Source organism: Ricinus communis, chromosome 1, assembly GCF_019578655.1.
Source record: "Ricinus communis isolate WT05 ecotype wild-type chromosome 1, ASM1957865v1, whole genome shotgun sequence".
Taxonomy (NCBI): Eukaryota; Viridiplantae; Streptophyta; class Magnoliopsida; order Malpighiales; family Euphorbiaceae; genus Ricinus; species Ricinus communis.
The window spans coordinates 25751437-25769874 of NC_063256.1; the positions used below are offsets into that span (position 1 = coordinate 25751437).

The 18438-nt window shown below is 38.7% G+C and overlaps 1 non-coding gene and 2 pseudogenes across 1 annotated transcript; all 3 read right to left on the bottom strand.

Moving 5' to 3' along the window:
• Positions 1-3405: 3405 nt before the first annotated feature.
• LOC112536747 lies at positions 3406-3512 on the bottom strand. Its single transcript, XR_003080705.1, has one exon. It is a non-coding gene; the product is annotated as a small nucleolar RNA R71 (small nucleolar RNA).
• Positions 3513-7733: 4221 nt separating this feature from the next.
• Positions 7734-8737, bottom strand: LOC125370972 (annotated as a pseudogene).
• A 413-nt stretch (positions 8738-9150) lies between these two features.
• Positions 9151-9631, bottom strand: LOC125369178 (annotated as a pseudogene).
• Positions 9632-18438: the final 8807 nt, after the last annotated feature.

The following is an 18438-nucleotide window of genomic DNA, read 5'->3' on the forward strand; positions in this document are numbered from 1 at the left end:
CAAAACAAAAGGTTAAAAATTAGAAATTAAAGATAAAAATTGGGGTGCCTCCTAAAAGCGCTTCTTTTTTATGTGATGAGTCTTCTTAGCTGGACTCATGGTGAAAGGCAAATGGGCGTGATCGATGACCATCCATCCTTCTTCCAAGCAAATGTCTTCAAGTATCCGCTTAGAGGGATAATCGTCAATTTCCTCTTCCCGACTATCAAGCAAGCTGCCAATATGATGGGCAAGACTCGCTCCTCGTATAATTGAACGTAGTCATGATGCTCTAGGGGCTCTTCCAATTTGAAAGCTGGAGTTTCAACAATTGGAAGGATCGATGGTTGGGCAATCTCTTCAGGAGTGTCAATAGTTTTCTTCAGTCCCTGGCTTGGTTCACTTGCTAGAAGAAACTCGAGCTCCTCCAAGACTTCTTCATTGGATAACTCGTGCTCATCTTCCATCATCGAAGGGACTTGTGGAAAATCTACCAACAATTCCTCTAACCGCAACTCAAAGATCATCAATCAGACATTCCAGTTGGTAGTCTTTCAGAGGGATTATGTTTGCCTCTTCCTTTTCTGGTTCCATCTCCATGTTCAAGAAATCGTCCTGCACAGAAGCATTATCATCAAACATAGTAGATAAACTAGAAAAATTCTCACCTGAACGCAAAGTGATGGCGCTCAAATGCTCCTCGGATTCAGTAGCGTTTGATGGAGTTCTCAGTTGCTCTTCCGCTAGTAACTTGAAGATTAAGCCTACTTGATGCTCTATGTTGTTAATCGAGGCTTGTTGATCTTCAAGTATCCTCTCTGTTTGTTGGAATCTTTCCTCAAGACTTGTTATGAACCTCATCATAAGCTCCTCTGACACTAACTCTTCATCTTGAGTTGAAGGTGCAACATTAGGCTGCTGATGTAGTTGCTGAATTCCTAGTGGTTCTTGGCCATCTAAGCTCCATCCAAAAGGTGAATGAGTGCTCCACTCTTGATTATAGGTGCTTCCATATGAGTCATTTGGCCAACTTCCCATATAATTCACATGTTCACAGTTATAAGAACAATGAGCAACATCACTATATAATGGACAATCATTACACACATGTAAACCACAACAAAATTCACAAAAGACTTGAGATGAAAGGATAGGAGAAGAGAGTTGATCGGTAGCCCTGCAAAACGATTCCACTCGAGCATCTAAAGATGCACAGGCATCCCAATTTTTACCACTCTCTTGGTTCCTGATCCCATTTTTCAATGTGTCATACAAAGAGTTTGAATTTAGCATTGAACCTCCTTATCATTCACTATCTGAATCATAAACTTAAACTAAATAAATATGTACAAATAAAATAAAATAATTAAATAAATAAAAATAAAAATCATAATATAATAAGAAAGAAAAAAAAAGAAAAAGAAATGGCTAAATTAACAAATAGCAAATTTCACTCTAGTTTTCAAACAGTTCCCAAGAACGGCCAAAACTTGATGTGTGGCTACTCGTGTTAGCTACAATCTAAGGCAGTGTACCTATCGATGCAGTCTAGCACTAATGGCGAGTATCAAGGTCGTATTCCTCGGGAAAGCAAAAGCCCAGAGTTACTCCTTTGTTCTTTGTTATATTAACCTAAAATGGATTATGAATAAATTCTAAACTAACTATTAACTACGAGCTAAGTTCTAAGGGAGATGCAGGAGTAATTGATAAGTGAAATAATCAAGACAAGAAGACAAACCCAAAGGGAATCTAAACTAGTTGGCAATCAAACAAAAGATAAAGGATCGGTGAGTCTAATTATGCTACCCGTGGATGAATTCTTAACCGAATTCAGTTTCTCTCTCGAGATAACCGAATTCCTAAACCTAATAACCTAAAGTTGGAATCTCTTCCTAACGATTGATTCTTAAATTAGCATTAAGCTTTAATCCGCCTCTATTAAGCTTTGTTAATTCTTAATCCGGCTAGTTAATTATCCTTATCTCTAAGCGATTATTAACCAGTTCTTGTTATTCAAAATTCCAATTGCCAAACGTATTTCTCAATCTCATAAAGCAATCTAAACATCACAATTCACAACGTCTCATGAATAATGCATAATCTTATTAATACTGAAAATAAGAAGAATACAAAACCAACTCAAACAATCCAACAATATAATATCAAGCCAACATAGTAAAGAAATCTCAATGGATTAAATCAGTCTAGCTAAACATGTTCATGTTTAAAACAATCTAGGAAATCAATTACAATGAAAGAATAATGAAAATAAAACATGTACACCCTTTTCTCTCGAATTGGATGAATACCCAAACTGGATCTACACTTTGATTAATCTCCCAAACTGCCTCTTGAATTTCTTCCACTACGGTTTTGCACTCGGAACCTTGCGATTCCGGGATTCTTACTCCCCGCAACTCTCTCTCGCACTCAATACTATGCAGAAACTGAACCAACCGCCAGGGCTTTATGTCACTTCTTCCCCCTCTCTCTTTCTAAGAAAAATTCATTTTTATTATATATTTAACTCAGCACGGCCGTGTTCAAGGTCGGGTCAAGACGCCCAAGTCCAGCCGCATCGAAATTGTGGATCTCACCAAGTAGGGTTTCACCACTGTTGTTGCTCCCGTGTTGGCCACCATGGGCCGTCGAAGGCCGTGGTGGCTACGGAAACCGTGCCCAAAGTGCAAATTTCAAGAATCAAAGTTAATGGTTGAGCACGGCCGAGTCCAGCCGTGCTCAATGTATGCATCATGGGCTCTTGTCCGATCTTGATGAATTCTCGTCCGTTTCCGCACGTATTGATCTATAATTGCTTAAACACCGATGATGGTCCTATAAATGTTCCTGAAATGCAAAAGAACACAAAACACGGGTGATCTGGGAATAAAAGCACAATAATTGCTAAGAACATACGCAATAATATGCAAGCAAATATGTGTAAAACTATGCTCATCACGTGCACAATCAGAAGAGGAGGAGATTAAGGTTGAGGTACGTGTAGATAGACCAGAAGGAATGGAGAATCACAACGAAAATGCCGCGATGGACGCTAATAGAATGATGTACGAGTTTGCTAGGCCATCATTGGATGGGACACGGACGAGTCTACTCAGACCGGTGGTGGCAGCTAACAACTTTGAAATAAAGCCGAATGTGATCCAGATGGTACAACAAAGTGTACAGTTTGGAGGGCTGCCAAGCGAGGATCCCAATGCCCATATAGCCAACTTTTTGGAGATATGCAACACGTTCAAGATAAATGGAACTACCGATGATGCCATCCGGCTGAGATTATTTCCATTTTCTTTAAGGGATAGAGCAAAGAGATGGTTGTAGTCCCTTCCACTGAACACTATCACTACCTGGAAGTCATTGGTAGAAAAATTTATTTACAAGTACTTTCCTCCAGCTAAGATTGCTAAATTAAGAAATGACATTTCTTCTTTTGTGCAGACGGACGATGAGAGCATGTATGATGCCTGGGAGAAGTACAAGGACTTGTTGAGATGCTATCCACACTACAGTCTACCAATATGGATGCAGGTTTAGACCTTTTACAATGGTTTGAACCTTGCTACTAGGCAAATGGTGGACGCTGCAGCAGGTGGAGCCTTGAACAGCAAGACGCTAGAGCAGGTGGAAAACCTGATAGAGGAGATGGCCATGAACAACTACCAGTGGCAATCCTCTAAGAGTCGACCGGTCAAACAGGGAATGGTCAACTAGTTAGACTCCACAGCAGCCTTGGCAGCTCAAGTGGAGCTTCTGATAAAGAAATTAGACTAGCTTCATATGCCAGTTCAAGTAGCCCAAATAAGCTACGAGTTTTGCGGTGGCCCGCACTATGGAGCAAATCGTAATGTGAGAGGTATGTTGGCTAGCCCCTCTAGTTCATCTATTGCTTCTACTAACCATGAACAGGTTAATTACATTCGGAATGCACCCGAACAGCAGAACAACCCTTATAGTAGCACATACAATCCTGGGTGGAGAAATCACCCCAATTTTAGTTGGCACAATAATAATGCCCAGGGTCCACCAGGTTTTCAGAGAATGCATCAGTAGCCACCACAGCAGTAGCAGCAAGCTGGACCATCAGAGCTTCCTCCACCAGCCGAGAAGAAATCTAACTTGGAGGAGGAGCTCATGATGAAGTTTATCACGTCGACTGAGACGAGGTTCCAGCAGACTGACAGTGCTCTTAGAAATTAGCAAGCATCCATTCAGAACTTGGAAAATCAGATTGGGTAGATTTCTAAGATGTTGTCTGAAAGGCAACAAGGAGCGCTCCCCAGCACTACTGAGTCTAACCCGAGGGAGCATGTGAACGCCATCACTTTGCGTTTGGGTAAGTTAGTTTCAGCTCCTTCTATGCCTGTTTGTGATGATTCCACTATTGATATGCAGATTGAGGTGAGCAGTAAGGTTGAGGAACTTGAGAGGCAAAAGGTGAAACCAATCCTAGTCAGGGAGTATCAACCCAAGATTCCTTATCCTGCTAGACTGAAGCAAGTAGAAGCACAAGAGCAGTTCAGTAAGCTTTTGGATATTTTTAGACAACTACATATTAACTTACCTTTTGTCGATGTATTAAAGCAAATGCCAAAGTATGCCAAGTTCTTGAAGGATATATTTAGCAGCAAAAGCAAGCTAGAGGAGGTAGCATATGTTAAGCTCAATGAAGAGTGCTCAGCAGTGTTTCAGAGCAAGTTACCAAAGAAACGTCACGACCCAGGGAGTTTTACTATTCCTTGCACTTTGGGTAACTTGTGTGTTGATGATGCATTAGCTGATTTAGGTGCTACCATAAATGTCATGCCCACGAGTATGTTTAATAAGCTAGGTTTAGGGGAAGCAAAACCCACTAGGATGTGCATTCAATTAGCTGATCATTCTATTAAGCTTCCTAGGGGGATTATAGAGAATGTGCTAGTGAAGGTAGATAAATTCATATTTCCTATGGACTTTGTGTTTATGGATATGGATAATGAGCATGGTGTGCCTTTGATTTTAGGGAGACCTTTCCTTGCCATGGCTAGAGCTAAAATAGATATATTTAAGGGAAAGTTAGAGCTTAATGTAGGGGATGACTGTGTTACTTTTAGTTTACTCCCATTTAATAGTTCCCCCGCCGACCATGTTCATGCTATTTGCGCTATTGATCGGGATTGGTCTTGTAGGTGATAAGCCACCACAGGATATAATAATTGATGATGCTCTACATGCTTCTTTGCCTGTTGATGTGTGTTATTCCTTTAAAGAAAAGAACTTGCATCAATTTGAAACTTCGTGCTATGATACACCTGATAAGGGTAGTTGCAAGTTTGTTTATGACAGGTCATCTAGACAGGATTTGGAGTGGATGACTGGGCATCCCAACTCGGTATGGAGAACACCTCATTGGCCATTTGCTGTAGACATTGACCGCCTCCTTGCGTTTATATGCCTCAGGCCCCAGCTTACAATGAGCCCACCTTCTCAATTTGGCAACGGGGGAGGAATGCTGCTGCAGAGTCCAGTTAAGCGACTCGACCAAAAAGAAGCGCTTTTTGGGAGGCACCCCAAAATTTTAATTTTATGTTTTTATTAACGTTTTTATTTGGTTAGTCGTTTGCATGCTTGATGGTAGTTAGAACACTTAATAATTAAACATAGTTGTATGAATCTAGGGTTTGAGTAATTTAAAATTGGATTTTTGGTAATTGGTGAAGGCGAACTTCCCTATTTGATTCATTTTACTTGATTTATAGCCTAAATGTGTGCGTACATGTGTTAAATGTAGGTAGGGAGTTCGGCGACTCGAGATGGCGAAGGAAAGCCCGGACTACACCCATCCACCACAGTTTCCGTGGGCATCACGAGCTACAATGGCCGGAGTCAAGCCCGTGATGAAAATGCACATGTAGAATTTGGGAATTCAGTCGTCCACCACAGCTTCCGAGGCCACCACAGGCTGCGACACTAGGCCATGCTGACCAGCACGACCATGCCCTCACCCGTGACGGATGGGCACCAGAATGCAACTTCAGGGTTCAGCACGGGCCAAGTCCTGGCCGTGTTGACCAGCACGGCCTTGCCCTCGCCTGTGCTGACCCCCATGACTATAAAAGAAGGCCTTTTCAAATTTTCCCAACTTTCCCTCTCTAAGCTCTAAGGTGTTGTTTTCTTCCTTGTCTTTGATTTTTCTTACTTGTCTCGGCAACTTCAAGTAAGTCTCTTCGCCTTTTGCTTTTATTTGATTAAATTTGATTTTTCTTTTATGCATTCATTTTATTTAGGACATTTTGATATACTTTGGTAGTTTACTTTGTTATACTGCTTCAATTTGACTTCGATTAAGATTTAGTTAAAACTAGTTGCTATGTTTATGTGAATTCGACTAACGAAATGATAAGTGTGGGTTTGGCAGCAATAAAGTTTATTTATGGCATTTTATTATGAATAATTGTTAGCATAAATTTGCTTTATTTAGTGCACGATAAAGTAGGCTACAATGTAATTGTGAATTAGTTTTATGCAAGAGATTGAGGCTTTAGTCTTAGTATTAAGTCTAAAGTTTTCTGTTAGTCAAATTATAGCCGTTAGGCTATTTAATTTTCAGTATAATTTATGATTAACTTGATTTCTTATTCGAATACTAATGATTCATTGCATTAGGTAATATGAGGGACCGCGATCAGTCACATCAAAAGCAACCGCAACGCGCCATTACTAGCAAGCGCCCGCGTGGCGAAGGAACATCTTCCTCCACTTCACCATCATCAAAGACCAAGACCAAAGACCAAAGACCAAAGACTCCACCGCAATAAAGAACTAGTCCGAGTATGAAGAGCACCAGCTGCGAATCCACCCGAACCTGGTCGTCATCCATTATGGACATTTCCGAATGCAGATAACGAGAGCCGGTTCCAAGTTATGAGATGAAAGCAAGTGATGGCTGGACGTTGCATCGACTTCGTATCCCTAGAGAGAGTGGGATTGGCTCAGGATGTGCGTGTCCTGTTTGAAACTCTACCATACGCATAATTCTTCGACATCATTGAGCCAACCTACTGCGAGCTTACATTGAATTCCTCAGCACCTTCTTTCTGCAGTAATAGATCACAAACTGGCATCAGCCTGATGTTGTTTACTTCAGACTTGGGGGAAGGGAGTTCTCAAGAACTGGTTAATAAACACTTAGAGATAAAGGTAATTGACTTGCCGGATTAAGAATTAACAAAGCTTAATAGAGGCGGGTTAAACCTTAATGCTAATCGAATAATCAATTGTTAGGAAGAGATTCCAACTTTAGGTTATTAGGTTTAAGAATTCGGTTATCATAAGAGGTAGATCGAATTCAGTTAAGAATTTATCCACGGGTAATTGTAATTGATAATCAATATAATCTCTATCTTCACTAAAATCCAACTAGCTTAGGTCCCCTAGGGTTTGCTTTTTCCTTCGAGAGTTTTCCTAAATCCTTTCAAATTATTTGACACTTAATCAATTGTTTGTTCATATTTAATCATAGCATAATACTTCATCGATTTTGTTTAGGTTAGATAACATAAGACGCTACAGTAGGTCTAGGATCACCCTTTCCCGAGAATACGACCTTGATACTCACCATTTGTGCTAGTCTGTATCGATAGGTTCATTGCCTTAGATTTTAGCTACATAAATAGCATATCAACAAGAAAACATCTTTGATTATGATTAAAAGGAACAATCTCAAATGGACCAAGATAAAATTTCGAGTCATTTCCTGGTGAACATAATCTACCATAATCTCTTCGATCCCTTCATTTATATGCCAGAATAAAGAGAGATTTGGTAGGAAAGTGGAAGAGACTTTTTTTTATATGATAAAAAGAAAAAAAGAAACAGCAAGATATTGGTGAATACCACATATGATCAAGAAAAGAGTACCTATAATCACATGAAAACCATGAAAGTTGGTTGTTAAGAAAAAGGTAGAACCATAAATACTATCCGAAATAGTGAAGGGTGCTTGATAATATTCCATTCCTTGAAAGCCAGTGAATACTAGAGCCAATGAAACGGTAGCTACTAAAGCATAAACTACTCATTTTTACTTCCCCGTGAGTTTAGCATGATGATCCCCAGTTACAACAGCTCCGGATGAAAGGAGAATAGGGGTATTAAAAAAATGGATTTCCAAGGATCTAAAACCCCAATCCCTTTTGGGACCAAATACCTCCGATCTCTACCGTAGGTGCCAAAGCAGAATGAAAAGAAGCCTAAAAAAAAGCAAAAAGGAACATAACCTCCGATATGATGAACATAATAAAACCATATCGAGGTCCTAATTGTACGACTTTGGTATAATGTCCTTCTAACATGGACTCACGTAGAACATCCCGCCACCATAAAAACATAGTATATAGGATAAATATGAGGTCCAAACAGAGAAGTTTTGGACCCCCTTGAAATGAGTGCATGTACATCACACCTCCTATGGTGGTTGCCAAAGTTCTGGGTGAACCCAGAATAGGCCATGGACTTAGATCTACCAAATGATAAGAATGCCTCTAAGATTCAATCATAAACAACTTTGCCTCGGTTGTATGTAAACCCCCCCTCACCCCCACCCTCTAAAGTGGTAAAGAAGGACTCATTGGGGTCTAATTTTCTTTCTATCTGACAGGAAAAAAAAATAAGAAGGGATGGGTCTCTCATTGCATTGATAGAAGTCTAACTAGAAAAAGACCTCTCTATTACTTTGACTTTGAGAAGAGAATCATTCGTTTAACCAACACACTAAGTGGGAAAATGGATCTTCTTTCTTTGGTTTTCAACAAATATTTTTGGAAAGTAACAATTCCATTTAGTTCACTTTTGGAAAACTTATTGGTCGAGGATTAGTGCGTTCTGCACCATCAGCAGCCTAAAATCAAAGGCGCAGGTTGATCTCTCTAGTTGAGGTTGCATTTATTCAACTTGACATGTGGGAAGTGCTTACTCTCCTAGTGGCTCGGCTTGGTCTCGCCCCCTTCTCGCACTCTTGCTCCCCACTAAAAGAAAAAGAGTGATTGATAATATCGATAACCTTTCTAAATTTTTATCTTCGCAGGGCGATTTGAAAAAGAGTCTATTTTTCTTGTAGTACCCTCCATTCTGATCGAGAAAGAATCTCTTTCGAACCATCAAGTCATAATGAGATTAGAAAATGATGCTTCCTTGGCCGTGTGGAACATGGATTAGCATAATGTCATTCCTATAAGTGATCCCCCATCCAGGATTAGAAAAAAATGCTCTATGAGGACTTCAAGATCAAATAGAATATGTTTCTTTCCATTCCTCATTAGCCATTTATTTCTCTGAAACAAGAGATTAAAGTGACTTTCCTGCTTTTTCCCAATAAGTCAATAGAATTACACCATTGGGATACTTCGAATAAACTAGAGTACATATAGGATACACCAGTGCTAAAACCTTTTCTCAAGATATCTTCCAAACTGTTGGGGTCGTTGCCCAAGATGTTGTTCCCCAGGTGTGAAACAAGTTGGTTCCGCTGTTTTAGAATTCTGCTGATCCCAAGTACTCCATCTCCATCATTGCATATGGGAATATAGAAAGTAAAGAGGAAAAGGCATGATCAGAAGAATTGTGTAAAATAAGTGAATTTATCCAGTTGAGGCATTCTTGATTGAGAAAAAATGATTCCCTCCAGACAGCTTAACTCCGTCAAGCCTGTACGAGTAGTGAAGAACTATAGAGAGTGTGGTTAGTTGTTGACCAACGGAAAGCATGGGAGAAAGATGCACAAATGAACTAATTCTCGAAAGGAAGCAGAGCTTACTACTCATGGAATAAAAGCCAGGAAAGGGGTTGGCTGATGATGGATATTCGGGGGACCCATGGTTTACGTGTTTAACGATCGTATTATATAAGGGTCTCCTTCTATTCTACAGATTCAGATAAAAGCAAGACTTGACCAAGCAAGTTACTAGGTTATTAAAAAAAAGGAGACAAAATCGAAATCGAAGAAGGAGAATCATATGAGTCCTCTTTAATTCACAAAGCCTACAATTATATATATATATATATATATATATATATATATTTCAGAAAATAATATACAACCGAGATCGACTCTATTTGTATCTACGAAATCATTAGAACTGCAAGCCCGGTCTACTGACCTTAAAGAATCAAGCTCAATAATTTTAAAAGTAGGAGCATAGCCACTCGACCAACCCTTGAACATAGCCCTCGGAGCGGAAGAGTTTGTTGAATCGAAAGCTTTGCCTACGACATAACTCAGTATGGGTAAGCTCCATTTTCCTGGCGCTTGTTTAAGGTGGTATGCTTTCTCCATACTTTTTTCTAACTAAGTAAATTGAAAATGACATCGGCTATTAAGAAAACAAGCTTCGAAATTGGATCAAAGCCAAGAACTGAGGTCTGGAGTGCCCGAATCATACTATTAAGAAAGGTAAGATGTTCAAAATTTCAAAGAAGTAGCATCTGCTCCATTCTAGGCTGGCTCGCTTAGCCTTCAACACTCAATGGCTGCTGATAGGCTAATTGTGTTAGCTACAATCTAAGGCAATGTACCTATCGATGCAGTCTAGCATTAATGGTGAGTATCAAGGTCGTATTCCTCGGGAAAGTGAAAGCCCAGAGTTTCTTCTTTGTTCTTTGTTATATTAACCTAAGATGAATGATGAATAATTTCTAAACTAACTAATAGCTACAAGCTAAGTTCTAAGGGAGATGCAGGAATGAATGGATAAATGAAATAACCAAGACAAGAAAGCAAACCCAAAGGGAACCTAAAATAGTTGGTGATCAAACAAAAGATAAAGGATTGATGAATCCAATTATGCTACCCGTGGATGAATTCTTAACTAAATTCAATTTCTCTCTCGAGATAACCGAATTCCTAAACCTAATAACCTAAAGTTGGAATCTCTTCCTAACGATTGATTCTTAAATTAGCATTAAGCTTTAATCCGCCTCTATTAAGCTTTGTTAATTCTTAATCCGGCTAGTTAATTATCCTTATCTCTAAGTGATTATTAACCAGTTCTTGCTATTCAAAATTCCAATTGCCAAATGGACTTCTCAATCACACAAAGCAATCTAAACACCACAATTCACAACGTCTCATGAATAATGCTATCTTATTAATACTGAAAGCAAGAAGAATACAAAACCAACTCAAATAATCCAACAATATAATATTAAGCCAACATAGTAATGAAATCCCAATGGATTTAATCAGTCTAGCTAAACATGTTCATGTTTAAAACAATCTAGGAAATCAATTACAATGAAAGAATAATGAAAATAAAACATGTACACCCTTTTCTCTCGAAATGGATAAACAACTCCAAATCTGTATCTGCACTTTGATTAATCTCCCAAATTGCCTCTTGAATTGCTCCACTACTGTTTTGCACTCGAAACCTTGCGATTCCAGTATTCTTCCTCCCTGCAACTCTCTGTCGCATTCAATACTATGCAGAAACCGAACTAGCCGCCAGGGCTTTATGTCACTCCTTCTTTCTAACCCTAAAAAATTTATTTTCCTTATATATTTTGTTTCAGCACGACCGTGGTCAAGGCCGTGCTGCGGAGTCTAGGCCGTGCTGAAACTGTGGATCTCACCAAGTAGGCTTTCACCATGGCCGTGCTGAAACTGTGGATCTCACCAAGTAGGCTTTCACCATGGCCGTGCCCCCGCCGGTGCTGGCCACCACGGCTCGTGGTGGCCTCAGAAACCATGCCCAAACCATTATTTTGAAGACCAAGTTTTGATGGTTGGTCATGGTCAGAATCCAGGCTGTGATGGTCAGCACGACCTTGACTCAGGCCGTGCTCAATGTGTGCAACGCGAGCTCTTATCCGATCTTGATGAATTCTCTTCCATTTCCACATGTATTAATCTATAATTGCTTAAACACCGATGACGGTCCTATAAATGCTCCTGAAATGCAAAAGAAGACAAAACACGAGTGATCTGGGAATAAAAGCATAATAATTGCTAAGAACATACGCAATAATATGCAAGCAAATATGTGTAAAACTATGCACATCAGCTGCTAACGCCGCGACGAGACATGACGGGTTGCCTTCGGAATAAATTTTTTTTTATATTATAGAAAAAATGATGTGTGCTAACACCTTCCAACAGTCTATCTGACTTTTGAAAAGATGCCATTTCACACCTCTATGATGGATTACAAAATCATCATTCGGATTTAGGAATTTGCTCTTAAACTAGATTAATTAGGGCGGCTAGATCAACCCACTCTAACTCCAGCTAAACTTAATTACATAAAGTAAAATATAGTCAAGCCTCTTGTACCCATATAAGTGAGTGGGCAAAAACCATTGCATTGGAAAATACTAGCTTCAGAAAGATAACGAAGCCTACTTTAAGCTAGCGACGTGTTCTCCGATAAGAAAGAGCACGAGTGGGTACACCTTGACCCACTGAATACAACAAAAGAAAGGGGAAGGACGTAACATAGAAAAAGTGGGCTGATCCAAATTCCTTTTGGCTTTAGTGCTTGGTAGGAGCAGCTTAGTGATGTGCGTAAAATACACACATCTAAATGGGATTTTTAAGATTGATTTTATGGACATTTGGATGTGAATTTTTCCCAACACTCACCCTATGCGTCTGTTTGTGTGCATTAGGTCCAAAAAAAGTCAAATGATGATAAAGGGAAGAATTGGAGCATAATTGGACGTCGAAGCTGCCGAAACAAGCTAAGTACGAGTAAAAGGAAGCTGAACATGGCCATGTTGGTTTCAACACTGGCCGTGTTCCCAACATGTTCATCAACACGGCCGTGTTGGTGATTCAAACATCAAAGAAACAGACGTTTTAGGGAGCACAGCCATAGAGAGTAACACGGGCATCAACACCAGCCCGTGTTGGTAACACGGCCACAAACACGGCCGTGTTGGAGGCGACACACAGAATTAGTTAAAAGAAAGAAGAGAGGAAAATATAGAGGTGGCTAGGGTTAGAACGTCCCAAACCTTAATATTTCTCTCTCTAAGGGTTTTCTAAGCTGAAACAAAGAGAAAAGGAGACTTGGATCAAGGTTTCAATCGGATTCACTTCGAAGATTGAAGATTGGGCAAGGTTCGTCGATTGGTTTTCAAATCGAGTAAGAGGAACAAGGATCGATTCAAGATTGAGCAAGAGGAAATGGGGCTGTTTACTCTCATCCAAGGGTGTAATCGGGTTTTCTCTACCTTTACTCATTGTTGTAATTGAATTCTTGTGTATTTTAATAATGAACATGATTAGCTAGATGGATTAAATCCATTGGGATTTCTTTACTATGTTGGCTTAGTATTATATTGTTGGATTGTTTGGATTAGTACTGTACTCTTCTTGCTTTCAGTATTAATAAGATAATGCATTATTCATGAGACGTTGTGAATTGTGTGGTTAGATTGCTTTGTGTGATTGAGAAGTCCATTTGGCAATTGGAATTTTGAATAGCAAGAACTGGTTAATAATCGCTTAGAGATAAGGATAATTAACTAGCCGGATTAAGAATTAACAAAGCTTAATAGAGGCGGATTATAGCTTAATGCTAATTTAAGAATCAATCGTTAGGAAGAGATTCCAACTTTAGGTTATTAGGTTTAGGAATTCAGTTATCTCGAGAGAGAAACCGAATTCGGTTAAGAATTCATCCACGGGTAGCATAATTAGACTCACTGATCCTTTATCTTTTGTTTGATTGCCAACTAGTTTAGATTCCCTTTGGGTTTGTCTTCTTGTCTTGATTATTTCGTTTATCAATTACTATTGCATCTCCCTTAGGACTTAGCTTGTAGCTATTAGTTAGTTTAGAAATTATTTATCGCTAATTTTAGGTTAATATAACAAAGAGTAAAGGAGTAACTCTGGGCTTTCACTTTCCCGAGGAATATGACCTTGATACTCGCCATTAGTGCTAGACTACATCGATAGGTACACTGCCTTAGATTGTAGCTAACACGAAGTAGCACACATCAAGTTTTTGGCGCCGTTGCCGGGGAATTGTTTGAAAACTAGAGTGAAATTTGCTATTTGTTATTTTTTTCTTATTATTTTATGATTTTTATTTTTATTTGTTTATTTATTTTATTTTATTTGTACATATTTATTTAGTTAAGTTTATGATTCGGGTAGTGGATGATAAGGAGGTTCAATGCTAAACTCTTTGTATGACATGTTGGAAAATGGGATTAGGAACCAAGAGAGTGCTAAAAATTAGGATACCCGTGCATCTTTAGAAGCTCGAGTGGAATCGTTTTACAGGGCTACCGATCAACTCCCCACTCCTATCCTTTCATCTCAAGTTTTTTATGAATTTTGTTATGGTTTACATTTGAGTAATTATTGTCCATTATATAGTGATGTTGCTCATTGTTCTTATAACTCTGAATAGGTGAATTATACAGGAAGTTGGCCAAATGACTCGTATGGAAGCACCTACAATTAAGAATGGAGCATTCATTCACCCTTTGGATGGAGCTTAGATGGCCAAGAACCACCGAATTTCAAAGAAATTTAATCTTGCACCATCAACTCAAGGTGAAGAGTTAGTCAGAGGAGCTGATGATGAGGTTTATTGGAACTCTTGAGGATAGATTCCAACAAACAGAGAGGATACTTGAAGATCAACAAGCCTCGATTAAGAACATAGAGCATCAAGTAGGCTTAATCTTCAAGTTACTAGCTGAAGAGCAATTGGGAACTCCATCAAACGCTACTAAATCCGAGGAGCATTTAAGCACCATCACTTTGCGTTCAGGTGAGAATTTTTCTGGTTTATCTACTATGTTTGACGATGATGCTTCTGTGCAGGACGATTTCTTGAACATGGAGATGGAACCAGAAAAGGAAGAGGCGAATATAATTCCTCTGAAAGACTATCAACAGGAATGTACAGTTGATGATGCTGAGTTGCAGTTAGAGGAATTATTTGTAGATTTTCCACAAGTCCCTTCGATGATGGAAGATGGGCACGAGTTATCTAATGAAGAAGTCTTGGAGGAGCTCGAGTTTCTTCTAGCAAGTGAACCAAGCCAAGGACTGAAGAAAACCATCGACACTCCTGAAGAAATTGCCCAACCATCGATCCTTCCAATTGTTGAAACTCCAGCTTTCAAATTGGAAGATCCCCTACAGCATCATGACTATGTTCAATTATACGAGGAGCGACTTTTGCCCATCATACTGGCAGCTTGCTTGACAGTTCGGAAGAGGAAGTCGACGATTATCCTTTTAAGCAGATACTTGAAGCCATTTGCTTGGAAGAAGGATGGATGGTCGTCAATCCCCACCGTTTGCTTTTCACCATGAGTCCAGCTAAGAAGACTCATCACATTAAAAAGAAGCGCTTTTGGGAGGCACCCCAAACTTTATCTTTAATCTCTAATATTTTAACCTTTTATTTTGAAACATTTTATTAGTTTTAGTTTTCATATTTTATTTAATTTTTGTTTCAGTTTCGATTTTAATTCCTTATTTTATTATTTGCAGCCACTCCTCTACCACAGTTTAGCCAGCCCCTGATATCCCTAATGATGCACCTCTTTTCACTCCGGAGCCATAGTCAGGGCAGTATTAGTTCTTTTCCCTTTTGCATTTCTTATATTTTGTACACTAAGGACAGTGTGTCCTTCAAGTGTGGGGTGGGTGATATTTATTCCATCTTAATTATTTGTTTATTCTTTGTGCAATTTTTTGTAAAATTATGAAAATTTTTCACTTTGTTCCGATGCTCTTACTGTTGACTTGCTTTTGAAATCATGTTTATGTCCATTTAATCGGGTAAAACCGATAGTGTTGAGTCTTGCGGAAGAATGTAAGATAATTAGTTTGAGTTTTGCACTAAGTTGCTTTGGTTTATTTAATTCCATTTTGATGATTTTTGTTTGGAACGTACTCAAAAAGCACACTTATGAGAAATTGAGCCTAAATTGTAAGCATACACTTTATATGCTTGTATTTATTTCTTGTTGAGAGTGCCAATTATTGTCTTTACTTTTAGAAATTGCTCGGTAATGCTTATGAGGGCCACAAGGAGAGTTTAACACTTTGGTATAATAGAGGCACTTAGGTTTTTCATTCTAGCCAAATAGCCTTCATTCGTTTATTGATTCTGTAGATAACCCTTTCTTTCACCATTTTTTATCATATTCCATTACCACTTAGTTTTATTCTGCTTTGGGTTATGATTTTGCACATGAGTTGTTTTTATTAGGAATTTCTATCTTGGGAATAGCTTTGGAATCTTGTAGCAGCTTACTTCAATCCAAAAAGAAATTTACTCTATTATGTGAATGTTCTTCCCTTATGAAAAAAAAAGAAGAAAAAAAAGAAAAAAAAAGAAAGAAGAAAAATATATAAAAAGAAGAATAAGAGGGAAAGGTGACGAAAAGAAAGAAAGTAAGTGAGCTAAACATTTTGACTTGATTCCTATTTCTCACCTTGGACTACTATCCATCGTTTACCCCTTGTGATTATTGTGACTTGTGTGCATGTCATATATTTCATTGCAGAACACCATAGGTTCAACTCTTACCAAATTTACCTACCCCTACCTAATCCCCATTACAACCCTTATAAAGACCTCTTGACATGGTTGTTGACTCTCCATAAGTGGTAGGAATAGGATTTAAGAGCAAGCATATAGTAAGTAAGGCAGTAGTTGATGCATTGAGCAATCAGACACTACCCTTTAAACACTTTGAGTGATTTAGAGTGAATCTGGTGAGGAGTTGGTTCTAAACAATTTCGTTGAGACAGTATTGTGTGAATTATTGGCATCTTGGTTGTGATAATTGAATTGATTGCTTCATTTCTTTTTGTTTGACTTACGCTTGTTAAGGATATGTGCAGGAGCTCTCTAGCTTGTCTGTCAGTTTAAGTATTGTTCCTTAGTGGTTTATTTTCCTTATTTTACTTTTGATTGCTTGAGGACAAGCAATAAGCTAAGTGTGGGGTTATTTGATGGCGTAAAATACACACATCTAAATGGGGTTTTTAAGATTGATTTTATGGACATTTGGATGTGAATTTGTCCCAACACTCACCCTGTGCATCTGTTTGTGTGCATTAGGTCCAAAAGAAGTCAAATGATGATAAATGGAAGAATTGGAGCATAATTGGAGAAGCTGCTGAAACAAGCTAAGTACGAGTAAGAGGAAGCTGAACATGGCCGTGTTGGTTTCAACACTGGCTGTGTTCCCAACACGTTCACCAACACGGTCCTGTTGGTGATTCAAACATCAAAGAAATAGAAGTTTTAGGGAGCACGGCCACATAGAGTAACACGGGCATCAACACCAGCCCGTGTTGGTAACACGGCCGTGTTGGAGGCGACAGGGGGGAATTAGTTAAAAGAAAGAAGAGAGGAAAAAATATAGGCAGCTAGGGTTAGAACGTCCTAAACCCTAATATTTCTCTCTCTAAGGGTTTTCTAAGCTGAAACCAAGAGAAAAGGAGACTTGGATCAAGGTTTCAATCGGATTCCCTTCGAAGATTGAAGATTGGGCAAGGTTCGTCGATTGGTTTTCAAATCGAGTAAGAGGAACAAGGATCGATTCAAGATTGAGCAAGAGGAATTGGGGCTGTTTACTCTCATCCAAGGGTGTAATCGGGTTTTCTCTACCTTTACTCATTGTTGTAATTGAATTCTTGTGTATTTTGATAATGAACATGATTAGCTAGATGGATTAAATCCATTGGGATTTCTTTACTATGTTAGCTTAGTATTATATTATTGGATTGTTTGGATTAGTTTTGTATTCTTCTTGCTTTCAGTATTAATAAGATAATGCATTATTCATGAGACGTTGTGAATTGTGTGGTTAGATTGCTTTGTGTGATTGAGAAGTCCATTTAGCAATTGGAATTTTGAATAGCAAGAATTGGTTAATAATCTCTTAGAGATAAGGATAATTAACTAGCCAGATTATGAATTAACAAAGCTTAATAGAGTCAGATTAAAGCTTAATGCTAATTTAAGAATCAATCGTTAGAAAGAGATTCCAACTTTAGGTTATTAGGTTTAAGAATTCGGTTATGTCGAGAGAGAAACCGAATTCGGTTAAGAATTCATCCACGGGTAGCATAATTAGACTCACCAATCCTTTATCTTTTGCTTGATTGCCAACTAGTTTAGATTCCCTTTGGGTTTGTCTTCTTGTCTTGATTATTTCGTTTATCAATCTCTTGCATCTCCTTTAGGACTTAGCTTATAGCGATTAGTTAGTTTAGAAATTATTTATTGCTAATTTTAGGTTAATATAACAAAGAACAAAGGAGTAACTCTGGGCTTTCACTTTTCCGAGGAATACGACCTTGATACTCGCTATTAGTGCTAGACTGCATCGATAGGTACACTGCCTTAGATTGTAGCTAACACGAAGTAGCACACATCACTTAGCATATGCTAGAATTAGAATTATGTGTAATGAAAC